A 21,288-nucleotide genomic window follows, 5' to 3' on the forward strand; every position below is an offset into this window, starting at 1 on the left:
TTAACCGACTTCAAAAAAGGAGGTTATGATTTCGTATTGTGGCTTTTTATGTGTGTTTTCGAATTATTCCAACACTACTTGACCGATTTGAAAAAAAATTTTTTTTGTTTGGAAGGGTATACTTCCCAGATGGTCCCATTGTAATTTGGTCTGGATCTGATAATGGATCCCGGAGAAAACCAAGAAACTTTAAATTTCATACGTCATGGTCACGTGGTGTTGCTGTGATCGGTGTATTTTCACACCTAAGGTTTTGGCTTTCTCTTGGACGATATTTAATTCTCGCGGCACATGGATGATTCATTTTCTCAACGCTGCGCCGCATGGTAATTTTTTATTATAGGTGTTACTAATGTAATTATTACTGCGTAGCAAAGCAGCAAATTAAATATATTTTGCTACTTTAATAGTTGGATGAATTACCTTAATATTTTATTTACTAATAAATAACTTTATTTAGGCACTAAAATATAAAGTTCTTTATTTAATATTCCAATTTTTAAATGTATTTAGTGTTCAATTGAGGGGGAATTGAATACAGAACACCCCTCCCCCACGATTTAATTTATATTCTTCAATAATATACATTATAACTGTGTATGATTTCTCAAGTTTGACCAATATTCTGGATTTACTATTTCACGATGCCGCCAGTTCAATTTGAAATTAGGGTTATATTAATTAGCAGGCTTCAAAAAAAGGAGGAGGTTCTGAACTCGTCGGATTTGTGTTTTCTTTGTTCAATGTTCCAAAAATACTCGAAGACACCTGTACCCAGGGGCGTGCACAGGGAGGAGGGAGGGACACCTGTTGGCCCGGGCCCGAGCCTGGAGGGGCCCCAATATTTTTGTAACTAATATGATAAACAATATGGAGAGGGGCCCGGAAAAGTCATTTGTGATGGGCTCCAAAATTTCTGTGCACGCCCCTGCCTGTACCGATAAGGAAATGTCTTTTTTTGTTTGAAACAGCATAGTTCCTCGGCGGTCTAATGTTAATCAAGTTCATGTTTGATGAAATTGAGGGACCTCTTCAAATATCATACTCACATTTAAATCGATTTGTACTTTATTAACTTTGTATATCGTCTCACTTAGTAAACCGGTTTTTATGCTTTTTTTTTTGTTTAGTGGTGGTTTTGTTTGGGGGTGGTCTAACTTCGGTTCCAAATCTTTGATTTACCCTATTTGTTCTTTAGGGAAAAGTTAAGGGTAAAACAATAAATTTCATGCAATTTCCCTCACAAACGATTAAATATAAAACCCATTGATAAACAAATGCAATAAAACAAAGATTTATACTTTCTTTACCTATAATTAAAGAAAGTACTAAAAATATATATTACTAAGAGTAATGATAATGAAAATTTTGAATTAAGGATTCTCTGAAGCAAACATGAAATTCATTCTAGTGGAATTTTTAATCTTCATCCATAGTGGGGCCATGTGAAGAAACATGCGACTTTTATCACGAGTTACATGACACTAATTGCGAAACATAAATTACAATTTACAATATTACAATTCTAAAATTTACAATTTTACAAATTTAAACTTAAAGCTATTTCGTTTTTTTTAGTGACTTTTGCATTTGGTTTCGAAAAGCAAACTTTGATAAAGATGAACAAATGATGAAGACAATTTTTTTTGTACATAATTACGCATTTGAAAAAGCCTTTCTTCACAGTCATCGGAAGTCTCCGAGACGCTCGCCGTGTTATTTACACCACTAAAAATCAAAAAATAAATTACTTTTAAATAAAAATAAACCGCCTTCAAAAAATACCCAGGAACTAAAAAGCAAAAAATAACTGTGATTACACTTACATTTTATTTCCTACCCAAACATAGAAATAAAATTTATTTTACAATTCCAGTACAAAAATCAACTAAACACCAAATTATAAAATAAACAAACACTGATTTAAATTACTGTACGATGAATTATTTTAAATTAAATACTTAACTAATTATATACGATCTCTTAATTTTCAATAACCTTTTGACGTCCGGGCGTCCTATAAACTACTACCTAACGTAACTGAGTAGGTTTAGTTTTAAAGACTAATTTCGCGTTTTGTTAAATTAGTGTTTAATTCAGGATTCGGTGGGTTGTCAGTTACGTTATGTAGTTGTTTATAGGAGGCCCCGACTTCAAAAGGTTATCAAAAATTAAGACATCGTATATAATTAGTTAGGTATTTAAAATAATTCATCGTATAGTAATTTAAATCTCATCAAAAACAACCCTGTTGTAAAATTTTCCCCGCCAAGAAAACCTTTAACTTTTCCGCACAAGAAAGAAAACCTGCATCCTAAACCCAAAAACCCTCAGCCATAAAAAGTTATATCTAGTTTGCCCGCCAAGTATCTGCCAAACTATCATCCTCCCTCTTCATCACAGCTACTTCCATTAGAACCTCCTCACACCAACTCCTCAGAAATATGGATAGATCTTTTAAATTGTTTATCTTGTTTGGCGGGAAGCGTTTTGCTCAACAAGCAACCACTTCACTTTGAAAAGCTTCCCACCAAACAAGATAAACAATTTAAAAGATCTATCCATATTTCTGAGGAGTTGAAGGTGGGAGGAGGTTCTAATGGAAGTAGCTGTGATGAAAAAGGAGAAGAGGGAGGATGATAGTTTGGCAGATACTTGGCGGGCAAACTAGATATCATAACTTTTTATGACTGACGGTTTTTGGGTTTAAGATGCAAGTTTTCTTTTTTTGTGCGGAAAAGTTAAAGGTTTTCTTGGCTGGGAAATTTTTACAACAGGGTTGTTTTTCATGAGATATCACATCTTTTTGCATTGATATTATTACTTTGTCTGTATTTTTAGAACTGAGAACTTCAAGTCAGAAAATTTTCAATTGAAACAACGCTGTTTTGTGTTTTTAAGGAACAATAATGGCTAGCCTAATTTTACGTCAAGTTATTTTCTGACTATTAAGATTCTATGTTCATTTTGCGAGAATTGAGCGGTTTAAATTTTATTGCAATCCTTGTATCCTCTCTGTTGCAAAGAAAACTTCTTTGATAATAAAATACTATATTTTAAATTATATTGTTTTCGAGTATTTTACAACTTCGCAATAAATTCTATTACAGTTTCTTTATTTGACAGATTATTCAACATTTTCATGAAGGTTTCTTTAAATGTTTTACAGCTTGAGGGCCATTTTAATCAGGCTTTTCACTTTTTGTTTAATTACATTTTCTTTTAAATCGTGGATTATTTTACGTTTTATGGGATAATTTTAATTGTTTGGTGATGTATTTTTTTCTTGATAGAAATCTTTGTCTTGTTTAATACCTAGTTTTGTTTAAAAGTTCATTTAAAAAACGAAATAACGCATGTTATCACCAAGCAAAAAAAAAAAAAAAAAAAAACTAAGCCATTAAATATTTTAAATTTGAATGTGTCAGAAGATCTATACAACTTTACTCGATGTCAAATCGCGGATATCCCAAATTTGCCATGCGCGGACTAAGCTCATTAAAAGCCTTGCTTAAATTAATTGAAAAAAAATTTTGAGCTAACAAATTATTGCAAAGCACGGATATCCACACACGTATTTCATATATTTTCAATTCATTATGTGTTGTTTGTGAAAAATCCATTAATTTAGAAAATAAGCAAATCAATATAAAAGTGCTATTTTTCGCTTTCAATTAAAAAGTTATATGTGTATATGTGCCGTATTCATATGCGTACAGTTTCATATAATTTTTCACGTAAAATATTGTAATGGTTTAACTCTAGCTTCGCGCCGACATTTAAAATTTCTTCCCTCCATAAATATATCAAAACTGAAAAACAGAGGGAAGGAAATTTCGTATCGGCAAAACTTTGGTGGTGGGGGGGGGGGGGCAGCATTCTAATCTCATTCATTAATTTGCTTCTCTGCTTAAGTATAAACAAACATAGAATCTGAAAACAGAAAGCCCATTGAGCTAAGTCTGCACGCATGCGCAGTCGCTGTGGCAAATTTGTGATATCCGCGATTTAACGTCTATTTGCAACTGTTGAATATGTTTCAGTCTTGATTGAATTTCATTTCCTAAGACAACTTTGGAATAACTGTTAGATCTGTTCTAACCTTGCAATTGCAGTCCGAGATAAACAAACCCTATGAGCTGAGAGTAAGTACATAAGAATTTAGGGAAAATTAGTGATTTTCAAACGTTAACTGTTCCGGCCCATGATGTCCCTGGGGGTTGAATTTTTGTATATATACTCAATGGCCCCCCAAGAATATGTATATAAAAAATCATTACCGTAGCCCCCCGGGGGGCTGTGATAGAACCCCGCGAAGGTACAATTTGGGGGCTAAAAACGAGGGGGGAAGGGGAGGGTGTCAAATGGCACATCAGTAGGGCACAAGGAATGTGTGAGCGAAATTTCAGCTTCATTCCTTTTTTCGTCTGGGCTGTAGCCCTGTCAAAGAAAGCGAAAACGTTTTTGAACAACGATTTTATAACTTGAATACCTCCTCCCCCTGATGGTCCAGGGGATTGTATTTTGGTTTACGGCGTCAGGGGCCCCTAGAGATTGAGTGTACCAAAAATCAACTCCGGGGGGTCTTCATGGGGCTGAGATACAGAGGGGTGAAAAACCCAAAAAACCCCAACTTGTTCTGTCGTGTAATCTTGTTCTTGGGCGCTTTTATTTTCTTTCGTCTTTGGCGGTGGATTTGCTTCTTTTGGCTGCTGACGTTTGGTTTTCTTGGCGGGGCGCTCCCTCGTCCCGTGATCAGTGTTTATTTTATAATTCGGTGTTTAGTTTAGTTGATTTTTGTACTGGAATTGTAAAATAAATTTTATTTCTTTGTTTGGGTAGGAAATAAAATGTAAATGTAATCACAGTTATTTTTTGCTTTTTAGTTCCTGGGTATTTTTTGAAGGCGGTTTTTTTTTATTTAAAAGTAATTGATATAATAGGTAGGATTAGTGAGACCGCGAAAGCAGTAAAATCGCGCATCTTCGCTTGCGTGTTTTCCTTGGTTTCAAAAATGAACGAACCAAATTTAAGAAAAAAAATATTTAATTCAAAAAAAAAAAATCTTTAAAAATTAAAATCGGAAGTTGAGCAGTTGCGTTGTACACGGATGTGGGGAAACAAACGTGCAACTAAGTTCCTGAAATAAATTGCATACGTATGTTTAAAAAAAAAAAATGCTAAATAAGTTGGAGTGACAAGATAATATATTTAATGTGGAAATTAAGGGTATGAAATTGGAAGCGGGAAGTTTTGCTTTCCTCACAACCGCTTCTAACAATCCCGGGAAGGAATTTCACGCTGATTTCTTTTTGGCTGTGGAACATATTTTTCATTGTTTTGTTCTTGATTCTTCATTCTTCATTATTTTCATAAAAGTCTACGCTGTAGTTTTTCCTCGTACATTTGAAAACTAATTCTCTTTATCCGTTTTATGCTTTTTAACTTTCCTAGAATGTACTTAACATTCTTGGCATTTCCAAGCATTCCGGGGGAGAGGAGTTCAAAAGGATGCACTCAATAAATATTTTATGGAAACATACGAAACACTTACGCAAGCATAAATATATTACGTCTCTGAAAGCTAAGGAGAGGAGCAATTGCCCTCTTTCTCCTGACCTTAACCCCCCAAATAATGGATTGATTTTATTTTAAAAAGGAAGATTTGATACTTCTCTCCGCGCCTTTGTTTCCTTTTCATTTTTAATAACTGCACTTGGTTTTTGATTTAAAATTGAATACTCGGTACTCGAAGTCCAATTATTTTTTTTCAGCAGGCAGAATCATAAGTAAAACGTTTCAAAAGAAAATAACTTCACACATTGGAGACAGAGGAGTTTATTAACTAAAGGAAAAGGCAGAATCATATCTTGAACCCAATATGCAACAGATTTAAAATGAAGCGGGGGTTAAGCATATAAAAAACTAATTTTTAAAGTTATTTTGGATTTTTGCCTGTATTCTCAAAGCTAAATGGGACGAATTCAAGTAAAAATGTAAGTGATGAACTCGAAAGAGGGTATGAGGATTTCGAACGATGGGTAAGTGAAACTGACGAATGCTGATCAACGTAATATATCAGCATACCATGAATACGAACTGCTTTGGCCCTAACAGAGAAAAGAAGTACAGCGTTCTGTTCTTATCTTCAGGATGCAGTTACTAAATTTTGACAGCTTCCGATTGGGAGCATCATCAAGCACGTAGTGATGCATACCAGTTACAATTTCAGCATTCTCTCTAAAATTGTGCATTTTCTGATTCATTAATGATTGCTTGAAAATATTTAGTTCCATATAATAATGGTTGGGTACAAAAACTTTACAATAATGTCATTTGAAGTGTTATTATTGTAGTTAACAATTTTAAAGTTTTTAGAGCAATCTCTCCAACCCATGTGAGATCCGATCCTACAAGGACAGATTGTGCAAAAAAAAAAAAATTCTCTGTTTTTATAAAACTATTGCATTACATTAAAGCATGACAGCAAAATAGCATTGAAAATGCACAACCAACAAATTATGTTACAATTATACAGGAATAGTTTAGCAAAACATTGATAACTCTAGTGTTTTTAACCGACTTCAAAAAGGAGGCGGTTATCAATTCATACCGTATGTATGTTTTTTTTTTTTTTGTTTGTCCACTCACAGCGTCTCACCTAGTGAACCGATTTTGATGATTCTTTCTTTAATGGATAGGGGATGGCTCAACTTAGGTCCCATTACTTTGTTTGACCATATTTGTTCTTTAAAAAAAAAGTTATGGGCAAAAACCATAAATTTCATGCAATTTCCCTATTAAGTGATTAAATATTGTAACGAAGTTCGCGCTTACCTTCCGTGGATAACGGTGGCTCAGTGGTAGAATTCTCGCCTTCCACGCGAGCAACCCGGGTTCAAATCACGACTAGGACAAAGTGAATTTAACTAAGATTTCGTTTCTGTTTCTCGTATTTTCTCGAATGTTCTATTGATTTCTGTATCTTTCCGACTCTGGAAAATTCCGGCATTTTCTCAAGTGGTAAAGATACATTTTTAGTGTCAATCACTAAAAGTTTAAGATGTGCTTATAGTTTTTTTTTTTAGTATGTAGCATTTTTAGGAAAAAAAAGGGTAAAGTTTCATGATGGTAACTTCTTACTTTTACAGAAATATATACATTTACACTAAAAAGGATGAAAAAAAAAATTTTGGAAAAAAATAGAACCGACTTCAAAATTGCTCTAAAAAGGGAAAAATAATTTTATTCTTTAAACACCATCGATAATACTTTTAAACATAATTTTTGAAGTTGGCGCAAAAACGATAGAACAGATCATTCACCGCCATAATTCAACTACAACTATAAATTTTACCAGGCCTAGTTCCTTTACTACCACATACATTATGCATTGATAACAGCATCTTTGAGTAACGATATAAATGATTCGTTTCTAACTTTCGATGATTTTCTGAAAAAAATATGAACGAAGCATGGTTACACTGGATTTTACTTTTTGTTTTTGCGCCAACTTCAAAAATTATGTTTAAAAGTATTATCGATGGTGTTTAAAGAATAAAATTATTTTTCCCTTTTTAGAGCAATTTTGAAGTCGGTTCTATTTTTTTCCAAAATTTTTTTTACTATTCTGTTGAGTTGCGCGCAAACTCTTAAGCCTAGTTTTACCTTTTACAAAAAGAAAGGGAAATTTACTCCCCAGAGCCGAAGGAATTTAGAAATAGAAGGTAAGCACTGATCTGAATGCAGGCCTGAGGGGGGATTTTTCTTTCTCCGCATAGTAAACGAAAGGGTTACTTTTCAATTCTGTCCTCTTTTCTCAATTCAGCGAGAGCTGATAGAGGAAGTAAACAAAGAGGGTTACTACTTTCATGACTTACTCGCCCGATTGGCAATGCTGTTCGCATTGAAAGCGCGGACATTTCGCTTATCTGATTGGCACTGTTTTCAATCATCCCAGCGCCAAGCAGACAGCGGTAACGCCAATTGTCACGTTGCTTTGTTTACGTCCACTATCAGCTCTCGCTAAATGGACTATAGTATTAAAGTTCCTAATGTGGTGAGGAGGAATGATGAAGGAAGGAGAGAGAGAGAGAGACGGTGTGCTCGACATATTTTTATCTTTTTAGCGAGCATTTCCTATTCATTCTTCTCGAAATCGCAGTTTGCTTCGAGTTGTGACGCAGCGGAAAAGGATGAAACACCATGATAAATAAGGAAGTATGTTTCGCTACTTACTGTTCGGACAAAAATGAACTATTATTTGGACTCGAAGATATTAACAAATATAAATTGAGAAAAACACTATTTCAAGAACTTCATTTATATGCGTAAGTGAAATGAAAAACCCCATATATTTTGCAATATGAGCTTGCGGTCCATTCACCGAATTATACCACATATTTAATAATTTCTATGACAAGTAGGAGGAGGGAGATAGAAATTTGCTACACAATAGTCCCTAAACACGTGAGGACTAAAACAATCTCGTTCGAAAAGATAATCTGATATTGATATACTTCAATAGAAATTCAGGAACAATGTAAAATCAATAGTTCATTCTTCCAGTTAGACGGAAGCTATAGATGCGACGTAACTTACAACATCAAGAGAGATCGATGCAGTAGATCGATTTAGCGATCCCTAACTCGATACGTACGAAATCCTGATTCATGGTTAAAGTTTCTATGGAATTTCCAGTTACCAACGAAGATTTTACGAGAATTGCATAGGAAGATTAAAAAGTGTTTTCGCTTTTGAAATCATAAATTCGAGTATAATGGTTTAAAAATGATACATTTTGAACTTTCAAGTCCTGTAATAAATTTAATATAGAATAGGGATGTGTCGTTCATGAGCGAACGGGTCAAAAAGAACGAATCCTTAAAATGAACGGCGTTCTTTTGAACGGTGACCAGTTTGGAACCTTGCATTGATGCATGTGATAAAATCGCATTTTCTTTTTTTGAAATACATTTATCTTCAAATTTTTAACTCATTAATCAATCTCAAATTTCCTATTTCTCAGTGAAGTACAATATATTCAGTTCGAACCTTTATAATTTCTGCTTTATTCCTCATTTTTCTTGAACCGTTGCAGTTCTTCATTTGCAATTTTCCCATGTATCCATTAGTAATGTTTGTAACTTGTTTGGTCCTTCTCACACTTTCTGTCGCGAAAATTATTTTCAAAAGCACCTTTTATCATTTTTCTGGTGATTTTTCTGTCTTCTATAACATCCCTCCTATCAACTACCATCTATATTGATTTGACTTCATTTTTAACTTGCTTGGCGACTTCCAAGTCGCTTAATTTTACATTTAATTTCCATTATCCAGAGGTTTTAAATAAGGATTTTTACTGCCTAATTTTTCCCCCATTTAAAAAATTGTTGTTTGTGTGGTTTTTTTTTTTCTGTTCTCATTGGTACCGTGGAAAATTTTGAAGCTTCTTAATATTTAGGTGAGCCTTTTTTTTTAAATTAAATTATCTGGTACTCGGCTGAGCTAACAATTTATTTGTTACTTTTTTTGTTATACCTATTGGTAATATTTTATGTATGTATACAGTAGTGTAGCTGGAAAAAAATATTTGAAGAACCGCACCTCTTTCTTTTTGGTAGATGTCATGGTTGACAGATGTTTGTTTTGGGGTCAAAAAAGGTCAGTTTCGACACCTTACGCCAGTTTTGATGTAAAAAGTCGGCGTTGTATGATTATATTACTTTTGTTAAGTTTATGTTATTTAAGATACATAATTTTAATGATCATTTATTTATTCTCGTGTTTGATATTGTAGCCTTTTTCTTTTCTTTTTCGTAGTTCTCTCTGTTATTTCGTGATTTACATTTTTTGTTTAAAAATGCAACTTAAAGTACAGATTGAAAATTATTTTTTGTTTTATTTTCACCTGTGACCATACTACGCTACTATTTCTATTTAGAATTAGTGCACTATTTCACGTAAGTTCAATTTTGTAAATTTTCCACCGTAACAAAGTTAGTTTTTTTTATATAGTAAAATTTAATAACTTAATTTTGTGACGTCCTGAAATGGAAACTGCGATTTTTGGAATGGAAAACATATTTTACCAATCGGGAACTGAGAAATATCTTACAAAATAAATTGTTTTATACATCTAAACCAGAATAAAGTTTTTAAAATTCATTTTTCATAGCCATATTTTCCTACTTTTAGATGATTTTAGTTATTTTTCCTTCAAAGAATATTGCTGATCGAATGAAACATTTCGAATGTACGTGAGTATGTCGTGTAGAGAGATTGCTTGTGACATTTTAAATGAACAAGTTGAATGAACGGATCAAAAGAATGAACGGTCCTCTGATGAACGGATCATTAAAAAGAACATTGCCTCTAATATAAAACTTTCTTTTTACAGCCTAGTATTTCGGCTTTCTGAAATAGTGTTCTACAAATTCGACATTTATAAACTCATTTGCATAAAAATAGCAAATGGAATTCACTAAATTGTACCAAAGTTTGTTTGCATAAGGCGGATCAACCTACCCCAGGCATGAGACACGTTGGTCCCCTCAACTGGATTCTGCTTGAAAATGAACCTAAAAACATTTAATGAACTAATTTCATAAAAACAAGGATGACAAATTTTTTTTGAAACTCATCTTAGAAAATCAAACGGCCAGTTTAATTTTTTGATAAGATAAAAAATGAAAAGTCGACCAACGTGCCTCTTCTCCCCTTATAATCTAAATTGTCGCACTCGCCTTCCAAACTCTCAAGAAAAGTTAAGGAATGCCCCTTACCTCTCAGTGATGCATTTATTGCTTTATAAATTTCAGTTAAAAAACACGTGCTTTTAACACCATTTGCTGATAAGGTACTAGGGATAAGTAATATTTCTTTATTGAAAAAAGGAGTTGAAGTTAAAAATTCTCTTATGTTCAGAGAAAATCTTTGAAACATGCTGAAATTAAAAATTTTGTTCAGAGTTGCCTACAAGGCTTACGGGGGATGAGGGTCATGACGCAGATTGCGCCATTGAATACTTTAGGGGCGTTTTAAGAGGTCTTAGGTCTCTTTTTTAGGGGCCTTGAGGGTACTCAGTGCATTTGAAGGGGAGGCATCCGTGTTTATTAATACTTCAAGTTTCACTTGCCAATCATAGTACACGAAACTTCGTAATAGCAAATCATCAGGGACGCGAGATTAAAAAACCTCATCGACTGAAGAGCCACATACAGAATAGATACTTGAAGACATAATCGCTTTTAACAAGCTACTTCAGGAATAGATATAACATTAAATATCCGACCGAAACATACACTATGCTTCTGCCCACTAGCGCAGCCAGAAATACCTTCTGGGTTTTTTTTTTGATCAAAAATACCCTCTTGAGGGTTTTTCTTTTATAATGAAAAATACCTTCTGGAGGGGGTTTTGATCAAAAATGCTCCTGAGGGGAGTTTTTTGATCAAAACATCTCTTTGATATGATAAACTACTGTATTAGAATTTGTATTTATGTTAAAACCAATGGCTCTGGGGGGTGTTTTCACCCCAAATCCCCCCCCCCTCGCTGCGCCACTGCTTCTGCCATATACACATACAGGGTGTACATGAGCTTAACACTATCCAGTAAAAGTTAAATAGTTCGGTTCAAATTGCCATAAATTAAAACATAAAAATATTATTCTAAATCATAAAAAAAAAAAACGAAAATCAGCTGTGAACTTCATGGACAAGTTTGCTCGTAAAATAAAATATTCTACGAGCGCACTCGAACAAATATCAATGTCTCTCATGCTCAGTAAAGATGAGATTTTTTCAAGCAGGCAATTTTTTTTTTTTTTTTTGCGTATTTTTGCTTTTAATACGGACAGGAAAAAACTTCAAATCAGCCAACAATCACCGCAGCATCGATCCTAATGAGAGAACTATTTACGCCGAAGGGAGCGTCTCTTCTCACTTCTTCCTCTTGAAGCAGTTTCTTTTTTTTCCCCCAAGTCATTTTCAGAGAAATCAAGGTTCACTTCGCAATCGCACATGATCATTTCCATCTGTATGCTGTTGCCCCGCCATCTAGCGGCTTTGACTTAAACATTCGAATTCAATAAGAAAAAGAATTTTCAATTAATCACTGGCTATCGTGTGGTTATCAGTATTATTCTTGCAGAGGTAAGAAAGGGAAAAGAGGGAGAATCAAAGTTCACTCTTTGATGCGAACATACTTCAAGGTCATTCTCATAAGCTCTGCAATCTGCATACCTACAAAGGTAGCCCCCCCCCCCACACACATGCAAATTAGAAAGTACTTTAGAGTTAACTTTTCATACTTAGGCGACCTTTCCTTACACTGTCGTTAAGAAAAAAAGAACATTCCCAAGAACTGAATAGGCAAAAACAAGTCCAGTTATTATTAACTCTTAGTATACTTTTTCATTGTTCATGCAGAAGGTCAAACAATTAAAAATTCAATTTGAGCTATACCGTATAGAAATCTCATTAAAAAACTCACTTCTATGTTCTAATTAATTTGTTATAGAATCGACCAAAGATAATTGCTACATAAATACCACAAAGTAATGCACAATTTTTTAAGAGAGACAAATATAATTTTAGTAAATTTTTGTTACATCCAAGCAGCATATATAACTACGGCGAGAAATAGCGTTTGGTAATATTTATCAAACTCAAGCATATTTATATAACAAGTTAAATATTCTTACCTTTTTTGAAACCGGCAGTCTTTTCTTAAATTTTATTAAAATCCACTTATTTCTTTAAAATCTGAAAATAAAGAAATATATCAATGTACTTAATGTTGATCAAAAATAATATATCATAAAATAGTTTTGCGTACGGTAACGTTTCAACAAATTCAACTTTAGATTCGACGAAAAAAAAAAAAAAGAAACATACGTATTACACACTTCTATGCAATCTACATCTACACTATTGAAGAATGTTTGATTGACCAGGGTCGTCAGATGATCGATAAAGCAAGTCTCAAATTAACATTAGAATATTCATTAAAATTTTCGGTGCAATGTACTAAAACGGATCGCCCTAAAACGTATATTTATTATGATGTACTAAACCTATAGCATAGTCTTAAAAAAAAAAAATCATACATTTAACAAGCCTTTTTTACATTTCATACTGTACCATAAGAAGCACGAGTCGCAAAATGCAGCTGTTAACTACTTATTTGATTAAGGAAGTTCAAAACTTGAAATGTGTATAAATATTAAAACTGATTTCATAATAAGGGGGTAGGGTTACTATTTGATCATACTGTCTCACTTTTAGTCTTATTCGAAAGCCTACGAAAAATGCCCTTTAAGAGAGTCTTCTTCCTTCGAATTTGAAAACTCCAAGCGACTAAATTGGGCAGGAAAATAGTTAAATGCGTTTTTAAGTATGTTGAAATCAATTTTAAATTATAAATTTATCGTTATTAGAGTTAGGAGACAAAAATTATTTTAATAAGGAAATGGGGAGAAAATGAGGTCGGAGGGAAGAGAAAAGGTTGAAAAGATCGTGGCGAGTGTGAGCCAGATTTTTTTTTTGGCAAGGAAGTGTATAGTCTTATACGAAAAAAAAAAAAAATAAATAAATAAATAAAATCTTGCGTTAAAACTCTTTCTGCGTGATTACAGTTCATCCAAGTTGACTGGATTAAATCAGCTAAAGACAAGTGCAGTAGCGGATCCAGCCGATTGTTTTGGGAGGGGCCATCCGAAATTTTTGAACTAACTGCGAACTCCCCAGAAATTTTATTAAAATGAAGTTTTAAAAACTCAATTTTTGGGGTATCGAGACATTAGGTGAGGGGTGGATTTAGAAATCTCCCTCGAAAATGTTTCAAAATTTTAATTTCCCAGTAATTTTTGAAAATCAGGAAACTAAAAACGCATTTTATCTATATTTTTGATGATGTACGGAGAAAGGTCAGGTTTCGGGCGCTGTCCCCAAAATACTTTTTGAAAATAAAGCTTAGAAACCAAAATATTCTGTCATTATACATTGAGAAGTTAGAAAAGGAAAGGTGCTCTTCTAACTCTTCAGCTGTCCAGCCTAAAAATGCACCTTTAGGTAATGTTTGCTTACATTAAAGGAAGTGTGAAGGTGCTTAGAATCCTTCCTGGGATGGAAATATTTTGCCTTTGAGGCTCTAACAATTCTTTTTTTAACTATATTTTTACATATTTTAGAAAGGGATGGAAGATTCGTGAGCTCATCCAAAAGCCTTCTTTTAAAACTATCATCACGATATAAACTAGGGAGGGAGGGGTCCTATCAAAACTCGTTTGTAAATAAAGTCCCAAAAAATTTCATTTAAATTGCTTTTAAGCAAGTTAAGTGATAAGGGCTGGATAAGCTAGTTTCCGTTGACATTTTTTCCAAATAAAAGACTTAAAATGCAATTTTTTGCTACATATCAAGGCATTTATGAAAGGGCATGGGAAAAAGGAGTTCTCCCTCTAGTTTCGAAATTAAAGCCATAAAAACGAAAATTTAGGCTCTCTTTGGTCTTGAGAACAATAGGTATACTCTGAGAACAGCAGCATTTAGAGATCGTCCGTCTGTAGTTGGAATCAAGAAATGATGTAAAAGACGGAGAAAAAATTTGGAAATAAAAGTTTTGTTTTGAGGATAGGGATATAATTTATCTCCAATTAAAGCCTATACTTTTTCAGTGAAACACATGTGTTAAATTTTGTTATCTTCTCCTAGGATATTTTTTCTTTTTTTTTCTTCTTAAAAAAATTCCTTCAATCACAAGGCTTTGGGAGGGGCCATGGCCCCCCTCTAGATCCGCCCCTGGACAAGTGGTCAAAGATGTTTATCCATTCCAGCAATAACGATTGGTGCTCTGACTTTTTTCTTTCGAGAAGATGTCTGTCAACTTATGAAAGGGATTTTTTTTTCTTTTAAATTATTATACGGTGTTCTGGTGATTAGGTATTCAGGCGGTTTGTTCGACAAGCTAAGGACGTATTTTAAGGGGAGTCGGTACTCCGCATACGTGTAATATGAAATCGCTAAACTTTACGTACCTTTTTCTCAAAAAGTTTTAACGGAAGAAACTTACAATTTTCACGGTGTTTTAGAAACTATCTGAGAGTCTACTGGAAATTCTTTTTATTTCATAATTTATTAAATTTTAACCAATAATCACTTTTTGAATGAAAAAAATTTCCTGTTTGACCATAAAAACAGCTGTTTCATTTCACATCAACAATGTTGCTTATTTGGCACCTTAAAATTTTTACAATATGCGTATCACGCCGTTTTTCAATAACGGAACAAGAATAGTTCTCCTTGAGAAGCGTGATAAGGACAAAGGCGCCAAAGATTGTTAGAAGGATAAAAACATGTAAATGTAGCAGACGATAGCTTTTATTTCTTATTACATGATGTATTTCCAGTTGCTTCCCAGCAAATATATATATATATACTAGCCGCCTTCGGCGACCAGCTGGTCCGCCTTTTTACGCCATTCGTCTTTTTGTGCCTGGGTTGCCGCCTTCGGCGGCTGCTTAGACAATTTAGCGACGGTATTAATCAATGTTTTTCTTTATGCATCAGTATTATCATTCGCCTTTTTACGCCAATGTTGCCGCCTTCGGCGGCTGCTTAAATAAATTTCGTAGCGGTATCAATCAATCTACATATATCTATATCATTAGTAGTTTGAACAAAATTCTTTCTAGATCTATCTCCAGTTCCGTCGTTTGGAATACTTTAAAGGAGGGGAGGGGAGACAAACGGCGTATTTTTCATGCAATTTTTGTCGAAAAATAACAAAAAGCACTCCCACTTTTATGTGAAAGCATTGTTTTTTCAAAGTCATGATGGTTGTGTGTGTGGGGGGGGGGGGGCCTTGACACCCCGTTGAAGATTTTTAAATGACGAGCATGTCTTTCTTGCAGTCCATCTTTTATATCGACCTCTATATTTGTCTATCTATGTATCTAGATATACGATCTACGCATATCTACCTCTAACAGTAATTAACAATCTTTTTTATTTATATCAGTATTAATTCGAACAAAAACATTTTTTGTCCACTCAATCTCTATCTATCTCTGTATCTACCTAACCTAACCGCCAATCCGTAACAGAAACAAAGATCATGCAAAAAATCGCGAGCTTTATTTATTTAATTAAAATAGCCCGCAAAAAAAAAAAGGCTCTATGTTCCCCGTAGTGTGCAAAAAGTAGCGTTTGGAAAAAGATAAAAAACTGAAAAAAAAGTAAAACGATTTCAGTTGGATCACGTGATGAGGTAAGTTCGGAACTCAGATGGCAAGCGAACAGCTCGCATTGCGATCTGCATTAAAAAAATTGTTAAAAAAAACTATTTCGTATTTTTGAAAACTTTTTTCTTCTGAAGGGGGCGGAATGTTTTTACTATTACCAACTAAAATTTTAGAATTGAGGGATCAGTACTTTTCGCAGGATGGGCTTCGAAAAAAACTAAACCCAGAAAAAATGAAAAAATAAAGGTTTTTTCAAAAATTCATAAAAAATACAAAAATTGCTCTATCTTCAAAATGTTTTCATTCATCATATTTAAAATTAAATTTCCTACACTATAGTACAAAAAATATCCGTCTGGCGCGATTGGTTCGGGGTCTGTGAGGTTAAAAGTACGAAAAAGTGCTAAAAATAACATAAAACATTAAATAATTTTTTTTGTAATTAAAATATCAAAAATCTAAGCCCGAGGTGCACATCTTCAGCAAAAACTGTACCTGCATACCAAATTTCATCTTTCTAGGCCTTACCGTTTTTCCGGGATGCGCGCCACACACACACACACACAAACATCTTATTTTATTATATGTATATATATATATATATATATATATATATATATATATATATATATATATATATATAAAGTCCTTCGTCAAAATCGTTATAAAAATGTGTAAACACCCTCTGTGTAATTGCTTTGCATATCTAAACCTAAATAAAATAATTTTTTGTTTAAACTTTTGTTTCCATATTTTCTTAATGCTAGCTAATTTTAAGTGATTTTTCTTAAAAGAATATTAATGACGAAATAAAACATTTTCAATGTACGTGAGAAACTCTAGCAGAGAGATCCCCTCCAAACTTTTTTGAATGAACAATGTCGCTCAAATGACAGTAAAATGAACGATCCTCTAATGAGCGGATCATTAACAAGAACAACATTTCCCATCTTAATTCGAAACGTCGAAAATTACCCAAAATATTCTAATCATTATTCAACGGTTGATTTTGAATAAAATGTAATTCTTCTAAATAATCCAATGATTTTTTTAAAACAGAAACTTGCTTACTTTCTTTTTTGTAAAGTGTGAGATTTTAAACAGAAAGTTGCTATTTTTTATTTTCGAGTTACATGCATTTTGTGTGTGTGTGTGTGTATATATATATATATATATATATATGTATATATATATATATAATTACACACACAGGGTGTCCCAAAATGACCGTATAAACTCTGCACAGCTAGATTCCTTGTTGGGAGTACATAAAAACTGCCCAAAGAAGCGCTTCTGTACGATCCATAGTTTACGAGAAAAATGCGAAAAACAAGGTATGCCGTCACGGCCGGTGCAAGGAAAAAATACTTCATTGGACTTAACAACAGTATTTTGCATATCTTTCCAGACTATAATGTTTAAAACGTCATAACACGTATTTGTTGTTATACATAATGAATAAGGTCACTAAAGCGCTGCCAGAATTTACCCTCTGGTTTAGCTACCATATTAGAGTTGGAGAATCGTAAAACCAATTACTCCGGGGCGTTGACTCCTAACCTTCCTCCCTATCCTAGCTATCCTCCTGGAGAGGGTACATGCTCTTCTTCAAACACGCGTCTTTTATATTTTGCTTTCCTTTTCGACTTCCTAGAGATATTTAATAGGATGGTTCAACGGCTCTTAATGATAGGGGTAATGATAATGGTGGGGGGGGGGGGGGCATTAGATAAAGCGTTCCAAATGTGACTGCACGGGATCCCTTAAGCAATACCTCCAAAATCTATTCAATTTCTTATGAAAGGGAATGCAAATTACATAAACTCGTTTTTTAAGCTCCACTCCGTCCCTGTTACCTGACGGCTAAATAACCTTCATTTGTCGTTCAACAACCCATGTACAAGACAAGCCAAAACGTTTTTTTACTTGCAGTTTCACTTGGTTTTGCTAATATGTTACCCCAAAATGACTGGTCTGTAATCATCACCAACTCCTTGTTGAGCATTACGTAAGTTAAGAAAGTGGGCCACTTTTGCTGTCAGTATCGCTAGGTAGGTAGTTCAAGTCACAGTAAATGCGGTGCAAAATTGCTTTCCTAATAAAAGCTTAACTTCGTATTTAACTATCAATTTGGAGAAAATGATGAAAGCACTATTATTTAATCAACTCATTCACTTAGTAGAGCGCTTCATAAATAAATTGCCGCAATAGGAGGATACCAACCAATATGGATTTCGGGATTCAGAAAATACCAGACATTTTCGGTTTACTATGGACTACGGGAAATATTGCAGTTTTAACGGAAAATCTAGTAGTTTTACTTAGCTGTCTTTCCTGACTAGTAAAGAAAACATAAAACAAGCAATGTACTTCACACCTGTGCAACCACAAATAATTAGAAACATTGCAGAAAAATAAAAACATTACTTCAATTATAGAAGATAAATCAACAGTCAGAAGGTTAAGGGCAGCATCTGCAAATTTTTCATTTTTGCCTTTTAGTCATCTATTGTACATGTACAGGGTGTCCGAAGTCATTGACACATTTCAAAAATTCAGAGAAAAGCAACAAACTTTCGTATGAATATACGGTTTGCGCCATAATACACTTCACAGGCTCACAGCAAGAAAAACAACTCGTCACAGTAAGGAAAAGAAAAGTAATGTTAGGTGTTTAATCATTTTATTAAACAGGAAGCAATATCTTTATTCATTGCTTGAGAACCGTTTAGATGTTGTTCGAGCAGCATAAAGTGAACACTTGGAACTCTAGTAATCAAAGTTATTGCTTTCTGTTTAATAAGATGATTGGAGCTTCGTTTTTCTTACCGTAACTATACTGCGATTCGATAACTTATACTTACACCTTTCTCTGTTTCTTACTTTTCATATGCCATAAAAAATGTTATTAATAGGCGTACATGAATTTTCTGGCGAAAGCCCTACTATGAATTCCTGAGCATCAAAAGACCTCTGTGCCAAAATTGGAAACGATCCGACATAAGCTGGAATTATATGGAGCAACACACACACGTACACTCATTTTTATGAATAGCTATTATAGATAATACATCACCCTTTTTTTATCATACTTAAATGCGGTATTAAGCCTATGAAATAAAATCCTTTATTAAAAAAATGTGGGCATGTCATTTTAATGAGAGGAACAAATTTGCTCTGTAACTGTTTAGACAGTGTATTACTTTCTGGAGGAAATAACAGAAAGAGCTTTAAATATTAAACAAAATCATAATTACAATTGATAAATGTCTTGCCCTTTTTGAATTATGACAAATTGGCTCCAAAAACATGTATCGAAATTTCTCATGTTTAAATAAATTAATTCATTTTTTTTTTTTAACCGCGTGCCGAAAAGAGGGTAAAAACTAAAATTAGATGAATTCCTCAATTTTTTTTAATAAGTTATTAACTGAATTTAAAACAAGTATTCAGAAGTAAAAATAATGAAATTAAAGACAAGAACAGCTTCACCACAAATTACGAGTAAGTTCATACATACATTATTGAGCTCACCCCCTGTTCGCCGTCACTGATTGATTCCCCATGAATGAAACTGCAAGCAGTTCCATTCGAATTATTTGGCGATCCGAAATCGACGCTCTTTAACGACATATTAACTTATGAAATGATCTTAAAATGGTAAATATAATGATGATTTTTTTTAATAAAATATGTATATACCTTTTGAAAGAGTCATATTTACTACCTATTGTTTTTTTTCTATTGGATTTTTTTTTTTCTTTTTATGTATTTTCCGTAATTTACGTTTGCTCGAATTTTACGTTTTTTAAACCCAGTACCTTAAAAAACGTAAAATCGAAGTTTCACTGTAATAACAAAAAAAAAAAAAAAAAACGGGTCGCATTGATTCGCTATAGCGCGACAAATTTAACCAAATTAAACAACAGTACGACAGAAAAGATCAAGGTCCGCGTTGCGAGGGGAGAGTAAATTTAAGCCTCCAAATAAACAGAACGTTTTTGTTTTTCAATTAAGATTGGTTGGGGGAAGTGTGTCACTGGCGTAAGTGGGTCACCCCCCTATACCCATATTTCAGGTTAAGTTTTCAAACTTTTTTCCACTGATCATGTTAAATTTCATCACAGTGACTGGTTTTGCATATACATATTTGGGTTTCGTGGGATTTTTAAGGTCAAAGCATTTAGTCCAGTGATTCTCAACCTGTGGGGCACGCCCCCTAGGAGGCGCGAGCACACTCGAGGGGTGTGTGAAAATATCCAAGAAAAATATTAATTAAAAGAATTGATTTACTGACAGAAAGAAAAAGCAGACATACAAATAGAAAAGAAAATGCATTTCAACATATTTAGTAATTACGTTATTAAAGTAAACTTCTAAATCAAAACTAAAAAAAACATACCAAATTAAAATGAAATATCGTAATTATTAGCGACTTCCTTGGGCCTGTCTTGAAGAACAAAGTTTTTCGAAGGAAGGCTTAATATTAGGAATAGCCACTCTCAGTTCTGTTTCTATATTTAGCCGAGATCCATATTTTGTCTTCAAAGAAGCTACAGAAAAAAATCCAGTTTCACAAAGGTAGGATGTTGAAAATGGTAATAGAATGCGAAATGCCCTTGTTTTTAGTGTGGAAAAAGACCATGAAATTATTAATACAGTTTTATTTCATAACTTGTCTTGGCTATTCCAACTAGCTTCAGTTTCAAATTTTGAATGTGCCCTCATATTGACGGGTGGGGGGGGGGGGGCGTGAGCTCCCGTCAGTGTTCAAAGGGGGGCGCAGAGCCTAAAAGGTTGAGAACCTCTGACTTAGTCAAAAAAAGTTCTGAAAAATATTTTTTTGCGAGTTCCCCCAACATTTTTCAAAGAAGTGTTTCCAGGTTAGTTTTAATTATTTTTTTATGATCATAAATTTTTCATGTATAATTTACCTTAAAGTTCATGATGCAGCAAGAGTTTTTGAATAAAATATTATTAATAAGTGTTTAAGAGGAGGGGGTTTCACTTACCACGTAAATTTTTGTCATAAAAAGTAGGGG

The 21,288-nt window shown here is 33.7% G+C and overlaps 1 protein-coding gene across 1 annotated transcript in view; it reads right to left on the reverse strand.

The window, feature by feature from the left end:
• The window catches only part of LOC129219276 (C-terminal-binding protein-like), a 329,042-nt gene that overhangs the window by 254,747 nt on the left and 53,007 nt on the right, over positions 1-21,288 (reverse strand). The window contains exon 2 of the mRNA XM_054853608.1: positions 12,707-12,767. The gene's annotated coding sequence lies outside the window, so the exon portion shown is untranslated. The remainder of the gene's footprint in view (positions 1-12,706; positions 12,768-21,288) is intronic.

The sequence above is a fragment of the Uloborus diversus genome, chromosome 3 (genome assembly GCF_026930045.1).
Source record: "Uloborus diversus isolate 005 chromosome 3, Udiv.v.3.1, whole genome shotgun sequence".
Lineage (NCBI taxonomy): Eukaryota > Metazoa > Arthropoda > Arachnida > Araneae > Uloboridae > Uloborus > Uloborus diversus.